General features: G+C 37.7%; 1 protein-coding gene across 1 annotated transcript in view; it reads right to left on the minus strand.

The window, feature by feature from the left end:
* The window catches only part of LOC104501151 (cadherin-11-like), a gene marked incomplete at its 3' end in the record, with an annotated part of 21140 nt that extends 12225 nt beyond the window's left edge, over positions 1-8915 (minus strand). Inside the window, exon 1 of the mRNA XM_010144916.1 lies at positions 8781-8915. The remainder of the gene's footprint in view (positions 1-8780) is intronic.
* Positions 8916-9843: the final 928 nt, after the last annotated feature.

Raw genomic sequence — 9843 nt, forward strand, 5'->3', positions numbered from 1 at the left:
AGGAATGTTTCTGATAAAAGATTGCCACTTTAGCAGCAGTTTGTTTAAGGCTAGCAACCATGGTGACGCTCATTTAGAGTGGTTCACATAATTAGATTCTCTATAACACTTATCTTTATAGAACTTGACAAGTAAGAGAATTACTAAGAGTCTCTTTTTCAAATACATTTACTAGAAAGGTGAGAGCTAAATTTCTAATCAAAGAGCCTTCTCCTTTTCTCATCTTTCTCGGACTGTAGAGGGAAGAGCTCAGATCCTTCAGCCATGCGCATGTAAGGGTGTTTTGTAAGGGTTTTTTTGATAGTTTCCTTAACTGTTCCAGTTTAGTGCAAATTTCTTCCATAAGGAGCATAAAAGCCACTTTGAGATTTTTTGAATGAAAAATTGAATCAATAATTAATTCTTTCATAGGCAGAGATTGTCTGTAAAGAGACCTATTCTGGCTGATAGAACAAGATGATAACAAGCACAAGATGATACGTTTGAATATTCAAACACATTACTAAGACAATGTCAATAGCTCTAATAAAGAGACCAACGCTGTTTAAGTACCTAATAGGACACTACAGCTGAAAGGACCTAAACTGCAAACTTCAACTATTATTTACAATCCACTAAATCACAAGATTAAAATTCAAACAATATGTGATAAGTATCTTCTGAGATGTCGTCTTGTAGGTAGTCACTATAGAATACTCCCATCTAACTTAAAAAATAGACACACAAAGAAAGAAAACATGACCTTTCATTAGATGCAACATTCCCTTTGGCTTCCTGTGCAGCCTGGACTAAATCATAATTCCCAATATTATAAAATCAAACATGCCACAAGAGGCTCTAAGGTGATGCAAGTAGATGGTAAGCAAATACAGACTTAACATACCTAAATATACATGCACATATATAACACAATTTCTACTCTTTTGATAGAAACCACTGACAACAATAGTTTTAGGGCAGTACCTTGCTACAGTTGGAACAGTGTTTGGTGGTGTGATATAACGCACAAGAAGCAAAATTTAAATACCTTGAACACATAGCGGTTCACACATAAAAGCCCGAGTTTCCACAGGGCTTCTGTTGCACACAAAGCTGGTCATGGGAAATTAGCAAAAATGGGCATTTTAAAACTTAGATTAGTGTTATTTGTAGCTGAAGCTGTGAATCAGCTACAATTAGATATATTCTGGAAGGACAATATATATTTTTGAGATATAAGTATTCAAACTTTTGCCACTACTTCTCTGATGTCAAGGGCAAGCCTTGACCTCAAGAGTTCAGTTATCGGCAGTCGTGCCACATATCTGCATCTTAGATCGCCAATGTCTTCTTTAACCAACAGAGCGTATAAACGTACTTGAACATGTGTCCAGTCAGGTAAAGATTTACCTTCAAAATGAACAAGAGACAGTTTTCTCCTTAATGAAGACCTTAATTAAGACCTCCTTAACTAGTTAAAAATGAGATTGTGAAAAAGGAAAATGACCTGACACTTGGTTGACCTGCTGGCTTGACAACAGTATCATTTTGGGATGGAAAAACCTTAACATGAGGCAAGTACAGGGGAAAGAATTTATATTCATAGAGGGAAAATGGAGACCAATAACTAATAAAAATAATTAATATACATATATATACACACACACACATATATAAAAGACTGAAAGCTTCAGTCAAAAGAATAGGATTTGGCATTTTTTTCACATTAAATATACCCTTACATTCAGCATATTTTCTACCAAAATGTTCCTTTCAAAAAGTTACCAGGGTGATATCACTATTTCAACCCAACCAATTCCCTTTGAAGTCTCCCGTAATGGTAATTAAATGAATTCCTCCTGGAGTAATTATGGTTTTTCTGAAAAAGAAACTATTAGGATAAAGAGAGACAAGCGAGTCTGTCACCAAACATAATCTTTCTAAACATATTGATACTTGTTACGTTTATTGGAAGGAGGATGAAAGACTTAGAAACTTTGGACCTTTTAGCTTTTGTAAAGAAAATGTTGACTTGCCACCTGAAATAAGAAAGAGACTAAAATGACTGCTGACATCCCTGAGAGTGCACAGAGAAAGAAAATGGAAGCTGTGTCAATAGAAAGCTTTTAAAGACCATATGTGTTAACCCCAAGAGAGCTAGCATGAACTAGAAGCCCAGATTACCATGTTAGAAACAACTGGCTGGTGGACAAATGAAGGTGACTGAAAGCCCAAGACTAACGAGCAAGTATATTGTGTAAAACAGCATTCTCCAGGCGAGCACAAATACATCATGTTTCAAACAGCGTGAGGCTTTGGAGACCAGCTTACTATAGTTCTATTAAGGAGGTTCTGTGAACAACAATTCATCAGATCATATATCGCTTATCTTTGTGAATCTGAGCATCTTTGATAGAGAGAAATGAGGTTTTCACAGTTCCAAGTCATTTCCAAATACATAACTTTATGTTTTATCTGTACTTTTCCTCTTGCTTACAAGCCAGGATAAAACTGTTAGCTGCAGTGTATTGAGTGTACCATGAGTTTTGTTTACATTTTTTCTCAAATTATTTTAACTTTGCTAAAGATTCCCCTGTTATTTGTGGAAATTTGCCATATACCTGCTAAGCAACTTGTAGCATCCATTGATTTAACCATCAGAACAGGCTGACATAACACTTTACCTTGTCCTCTGGTCTAGTTTGGTACCTCAGACTTCACAGAATTTAAATGCAATACTGATGCCTGCTGGTTTTGTTCACTTTACAAAGAGTCTGGAGCTTTTCATTTAAAAGTCAATGCAATACTTCAGTGGGTATGTTTTTCTTTGTGTATAATGATGAACACTTGCATCTTCCTTTTCCCAGTAGATCTCTGGTAAATAATATAAGGTTGCATAAGACTAACCCATATAGATTAGTATTTACACTTCTTTATGGTATCTTTACAATATCACATACAAGGATAGTGATATAGTGCTCTTCTACAATGCTAACCCTATATTTTTTTGCCACTTTGAAGACAAAAAGCCAGTGTTTTCAGCTAAAAAACTCGCAAGAATGAGCAAAAGGGAAATTATTTTGACTCATTGGTACTTCACCTGCAATCAAAAATAGCTTCCTGAAAATCCAGTGGTCAGAGAGAATAAAACACCAGACAGGCACCAGCTGGAGAGACTGGATCTGGGGATTCATCCAAGAACTGGGAACATCTTTCTGAACAGACAGACATATTTCTTGTTCAAATGTAATGGCTGTCAGGGTAAACTTTGCCTTAAAAACCTTAACATGATTTCTTTTTTTAAACTTTGTAAAAATTTTCTGGACCCCTTCTGGCTTAAGCTTCAGTGAGCTTAGAATCAGATCCGAAGAACAGTAACTATAAATAATAAGCAGTAAGAACTCATTATGAAGGTCAGACACAGGCACTCACATTATGCTATGCTATTTGTAAACACAGCTATGACTAAACCCAGCTGTAATAGGTGACACAAATAATTAGGCAAGAAAAAGATTGCTAATATGATTTTTTTCTTAATGCCTATTTAATAACAGGGTTTAATTAAATAGTGTAAAAAATAATTTTCCATGTGTAACATGAGCTCATTAAAGTTTCAGAGCTTTATAAGCCAGTAGAACAGTGTTACCACATGCCAAGGACTATGTGTGAAGCTGACTGGCCTCAGGACCCATTAGTACTCTTCAGGCTCCATTGGGCCGTGTTCTGGCCTGCCTGGGGCTTGGTTTGGGTTAACTTATTTGGCTGTAACAGGTTATCTAAGGACCAATTTTTTCTGGCTTTCTGCCAAGCTTTGGATGACTGTGTGTGATAACAGAGTTGGTTTGTGTAGTTGATTTGTAATGAGCAGGTACCAATAACAATTCGCGATTCTGTATAGAACGAACTAGCCGTGACCGCCGAATAGAATGCAACATCGAGACAGGCATGGAATGACATGAGGAGATTTGAAAGTCCAGGTACAAGATGATAGTGGAGGCTGCAGGGCTGTAAACTGCTCACCAGGGTTCAGCTACCGGCCATTGAATGAATGCAACCTTTGAAGCTGCCCAAACCCAGTTTTGGAGATACCACGAAGGCCAACTCAATGTAATAAATCACACCATTCACAGCAAAAGTGGGTGCAACGCGGAACTACAGACAATGAAGAAAGAGCAAGGTATGGAGATTTGGAGCATATTAGCAAACATAAAAATGACTCCAGGTGGATTCTAGAGTGAGGAGGAAGAAGGAAACACCATTTTATTGCTCTGGGGTGCAAGGGCCCTCCATCTCCATCCCTGCCTGAAGACATCTGCCTGAGAGGCAGCTGATGGCGAGTGTGACACCACAGAAAGGGTAGAAGCTAGAAGGCTTGCGTGTATCACTTTCAACTCTACAAAACAGTACATTCTTGGCTTTGTAACTATGTTTTGTTTCTTTGGCCTAAATGAGCTCCACAAGCTGTAGCATAATGACCTGATGGAGCCTTCAAGCAACCTACGCTGAAACCTGGATGCAACACGCTAGTAACTGAACACAGGAAACACAGTTCAGTCAAACACAAGACAATGTTGTCAACCATGTGTGAGCTCACGTTAAAAGAAACAGAGCCTGTGCTGAAAGGAGGTAACAGCATGTGTGGAGCAGAAGTAACCTGCATAATGACCGGGCCAACAGAGCACCAACCTCTGCTTAGGACGGTTGGTTTTGACAGTTATTAAAAAAGCCATTGACATTCTATTCTTTGCTGGGAAGTTTTCCCACTTAAACATTTAATGATCTTTATATTTGTTAAATGAAAGCACTTTTCAAGTAAATAAATTCTCTACGGATCTACAAGGAGAAAAAAGTGCATTCCACTTGATGTGAGGTTTCTTGAATATACAACTATTGTATTATTGTGGTTATCCTGCAAGCAGCAAAGCAGCAGTAACCACTGGGTCACTAGCTTTGCTGTGAAACAGCACAACACAGTCTTTGTTGAGCTTCCCTTGGGGTGAGTCATTGTGATTCACTGAAAGACTGTTCCCTGTGATAGGGCTGTTCTCTCCTGCGCCTTACTCAGGGCAGAGAGAGAGAGAAAATAGACGCGGTATCTTTGGACATGTAAACAGAAGAACATAGCAGTGAGGTTTGCAGGCAGTAGCCAGTCTTGAAATGAACAGCTCATTAGTGAGTGCTAAATGTTTGTGCAAACACATTCCCTTTAAAAATTAAGATAAATACTCTTCTCTCCAACAAGCTGCAACTCATACACGTTGCCCACGTGTTGCTGTTTGAAAACAGCTCAGGAGGACGAGTCTTTTGGTTGGTTGGTTATTTTTGCCTCAGTGAAGCCTTGGTTCACAAAATATAGCTTATAGCATGAAACTAAGCCAAGATTGCCAGGAGGCCTCTCCGAGTGACCAGACTTTTGAGGTTACATAATCTGTTTTTCTATTTTGGGGAGAGAGAAGGGAAAACGGGAGGCCAAGTACCCAAGTTCTCTTGTAAAAGTAGGTATAAACCTGTAAAAATACAAGGGGATCAGATCTCAGAACCATGGCTTTTAAGTATTTTAGGCTGTTGTTTCTAAAAGAAGATCGTGTTCATAAACAGAACCAGAGAATACCCTGGAGGGCCAGACCTGTATTTGATTCCAAACATCATATTGACTCAGACTTCCCCTTTTCTGGCCTCTCCTGTTACCCCGTTGAATTCATTAGAAGCTTGTGGCCACCAGCCAAAATAAATGGTTAATGCATCCCAGAGCCCATATTCTTTGAAATATCTTCTGAGACAGGAATTTATAGCATCGCTATAATAAAACTCAGATTTCAACATTAAAGTATGTCTGTGTACTTGCCACATACCAGAATTACACAGAAAATTTGAACCAGGAAACCCTGAGGAAATTAGGAAAATATGCAGTAACAGCTAGAAAGAGGCCATTAGGACTTCATTACACCTTTTAGAACAACCTTAAGCAAGAGATAAATCACATATGATGGTACACAGGTAGCAGCAATGGACCTAAAAGAAATGCCACTTCATTTCTGTCACGCTGAGGTACAGCAATTTTAGACTGGTATAGAACAGTTACTACTCTAGATAAGAAAAGATGGGATTGAGTCTCGATTCCACCCTCACTTTTGCCCCTACGTGCCTTGCCCAGCTGAGAAGGCTAGTTTTGCGCTTTGATGTAGCCATTTATTGTGTTCTAGTCTATGCTCTTTTACATTGTATTTGTTATTACGCATTCAAAGATTGTTAAATATGTGCTTTCCATCCCCAAAGAGTATGTATTAATCTTCTGCAGGAATTGCAAAGTATTGCTTTTATGGACCAGAAACTCTATAGCTTTTTCCTGTAAAGGAATGTAAGTATAGACTTTGCCTAAAACCTTGGAACAAACCTTCATTTAGGAGACAAGGGAATCATTTTTATTCCACTACATGAATTCAGTGGGCAGCCACAGGCCAGTCATAATCTGTTATTGTTTCCCTGCAACCTTGTACTATTAATTTTTCTTTTTAATGAACTGTCCAGTCTAGTTTAGCTATGGGAACTATGATGGAGCTGCAATATAAATGGTTTATGTCAGGCCTTTGTCACAAGGTTTTCCCCTGCAGCACTGGAATGTAATTGAAAAGCCATTTTAAAATAAAGTAACTGAATGGTTGCAAATGCAGATTGTCAGGAATAAAGTAGGAAAATCCTTTGCATTACATTAGATTTTACCAATCACAACTTGTGCGACTTCATCAGTGTTTATACGGATTAGTAAATCCACATAAATTGCATATGTTTGCATAGTTATATTAGCAAGCACTCCTGGAAGAGATTGAAGCCATTTTTGAGAAGTTTTTCTTTAACTGTGACTAACAACGCAGAAATTGCTTTAGTTAAATACCTCAAAAGAATTAAATACACTAAATTTTGTTTTATTTTATTGCATAGAGAATACGTCCGTGTTTGAGATAGCTTCTGAGTACAATCAAAGGCAGCTTTTGTTGTGTATGAAAACTTGAACGGCTGAGTACACAGTAATCTCCTTCTATAGAATATCTATGTGCGAGACACAATTTACTTTTCTCTTGTGTTTCTTTTTTCTAGATCTGGAGTGTGTGCTTGTTCTTGGAGGCACAATGCTGTAAGTTTTAATATATGCTATTATTATTATTATTCTTATTGCCCAAAGTCAGCAACTATAGAGAGTGTTTACAGTTAAAGCTGACAACAGTTTTCTCGATAAATTCCCATCAAAATTGTTTCTGAAAGACTTTGATAAAGCTTTTGGTTCACACTTCTCACCCTTAAAGTAACTATGGAAATTTTGTCAGAAATTAATTTTATTAGGACACATTTCACAACTAAATGCAAAATATTTGAAGCTGTTTTGACTCACAAGTGACTGGATTCTTGGTGAGTTTTTTAGTCAGTGTGTCAATCTTTTAATGCCTTTTGCTGTGCCTTTTTGATACCCAAATATGAATTTGAAACCTAGTCAGGAATTCTTTACTCAAATCAAACTCTCTTTAACTTTGTTCTGTCGAAGAGCTGTATCTGAACAAGAACTCAGCATTGTTTGCAAAATTTGACCCTTGTGTTTAGTGAACAACAGGACAGGAATCTCACATGCTAAGCTACAGCTCTTCCTTAAAAGGAAAGGAGCTTATACATTTCCCACCTAAATTAAATTGGATGCTGTTGGTATCACTGTGAAGTACACTCTGTTTCAGGCCGATGCTAATTGCTGCGGTCTACCTTAACAAGTTAGTGGATACCACAAACACTTACCCTACATAGCTGCTCACAAGGATGCTTAAGTGTACAGCCCATTTGGCTGCCAGAAATAAGATTATCATCATTCAAGGACATTTCCACAGAAATGAAGCATCTGTCAAGCAGGACTTGAGTGCATTGCACGTAGAAACTGTGAATGAGTTAGCTAGACAAAGAGCTTGACGTCCTGGCTTTGTACGCCTTAGCCTATGCAATTCAGATGGGATCGTGCCTTTGATTATGTAAAAATTACAGTATTTACAGATTTATTACCTATTATATTTTATCTGATTCTGTGTTAATTTTTTTAAAAGCACATATACTCCCGTAAGTGGACAATTGTCACCTCTGAAGAATCACTGGTTTCAGTAATAGCCCAAGTCACAAAGGTTATGAAAAATTAAAGGCATCAAAGCAGCAGACATAACTATTTTTAAGTTTAGGGTTTCCCGTACTGCTCTACTTCCACACTTTCCACAGCCACCTTATCTGAAGCCAAGGGTCACCACCAAATTCTCTTACCAACCCAAGACTGAGCAGTTATATTAAGCTCAGTAGTACTGCACAAAATATTGGAGAAATAAACCAAATATGGAATTAATTATTCATTCGTGGTCCTAGAATAAGAAAAGTATAAATCCTTTGACTAATAAAATCAAGTTGGAAACCTCAATGTCAGAAAATTTCTTACACCTCTTCAGTGCTATATTGCTGTGAGTTTTCAAGAGATTCTTTGTTTTAAACAAAAAATTTTAAAAATGTGATCCAAAAAGTGCACCTTATCAAACAGTGCTTTACATAGCTAGAAGGATGGTCAGTGTCCTACAGCATCAGCTCTCCTGAGTGACAATCAAGAGCAATGGATAAATTCCATGATGCGTGAGAAAACCTGGCTGACAGCACACATCAAGCAAGGGATTAGTCATTGCAGATTGTTCGCTGTATCGTACAAATATTGAAGACACTACAGAAACAAGAGACTAGCTATGCGTATCTGACATCACCCAGCAGATCATACACTTGGATGTACTACTTACCTTCATCCACTGGAAACTTGTTGCCAATTTATGTAGCATATTCCACACATTTGAAGTGCCACTTAATGAGGCTATGATGACAACGCAGACGTAAGCGTTCTGCTGCCGCTTATCCAGCAGTTCAGCTCTGGCTGCAAAGAATGAAAAAGTTCATTTGAAATCCAATGCAATGTTGGTACCATAAGAAAAATAAAGTCTAGCCTAATAACTACTACAGTAGCCTAAAGAGAGTTTAAAGAGCAGCGATTAAATAATACTTATAACTCCAAGGAGAAAATTAATAAATGGCTTTTAACTTAACAGAGTTACTATTGCAAGAATATTCCCGTAACTAAAATGCTGGGTGCCATATCGGAATTCCTCCGCATCTTTTTCATTATCTCCTGAAAAAACAGAGTTCTATGGAAAAATATGTTCTGGGAACATCATCCAAGACAAGACACACTGCATGGAAAAAAGGAACAGCTGCAGATACCATCAGGCAAGAAGATGTGCTTTGAACAGTTCTAAGTGCTCCAAAGGCATATTAAGAAATTAGTATTTTTACTGTTGTGATGGAGAAGGGAGTGATTATTTTAGTAAGTAAAACTACCACTACAGCAGGGAAAAGATATCTAGGATAAAACATCTGAAGCAAGAAAATGAGCAAGAGCTGGCTCTGCCTGTTAGAAGTTCATCTAGTTATTTCAGTGGTTTAAATTCTTTCATAAATGGGATAGTGAATTGAGACAGTCTCTACAGAGGGTGTAGAAACAAACAGAAAGCAGCTGATTCATTTCTTATGAGGTAAGTCTTTTCTTGAACTTAAATTAGTAAGTGAAGAATGCTCACAGTTTCACAGAGCGATCCCTCATCATTCGGTGTTTCTGACAACGTGTTCCCACACAAGTGAAAAATATACTTAATGCGACTGAATACAAAAGAAATACTCAGTGAGATCTGTTGTTATGGAATGTCTTGATGTGGCCACTGTATTTCTGATGCACATTTGATACCTTGATAAACTCCTAGATGGGTACTAAATAAATCCTGGGACTAGGATTCATTCTAGCTAAGGAACTCC

This window comes from Buceros rhinoceros, unplaced genomic scaffold (assembly GCF_000710305.1).
Source record: "Buceros rhinoceros silvestris isolate BGI_N320 unplaced genomic scaffold, ASM71030v1 scaffold18620, whole genome shotgun sequence".
Taxonomy (NCBI): Eukaryota; Metazoa; Chordata; class Aves; order Bucerotiformes; family Bucerotidae; genus Buceros; species Buceros rhinoceros.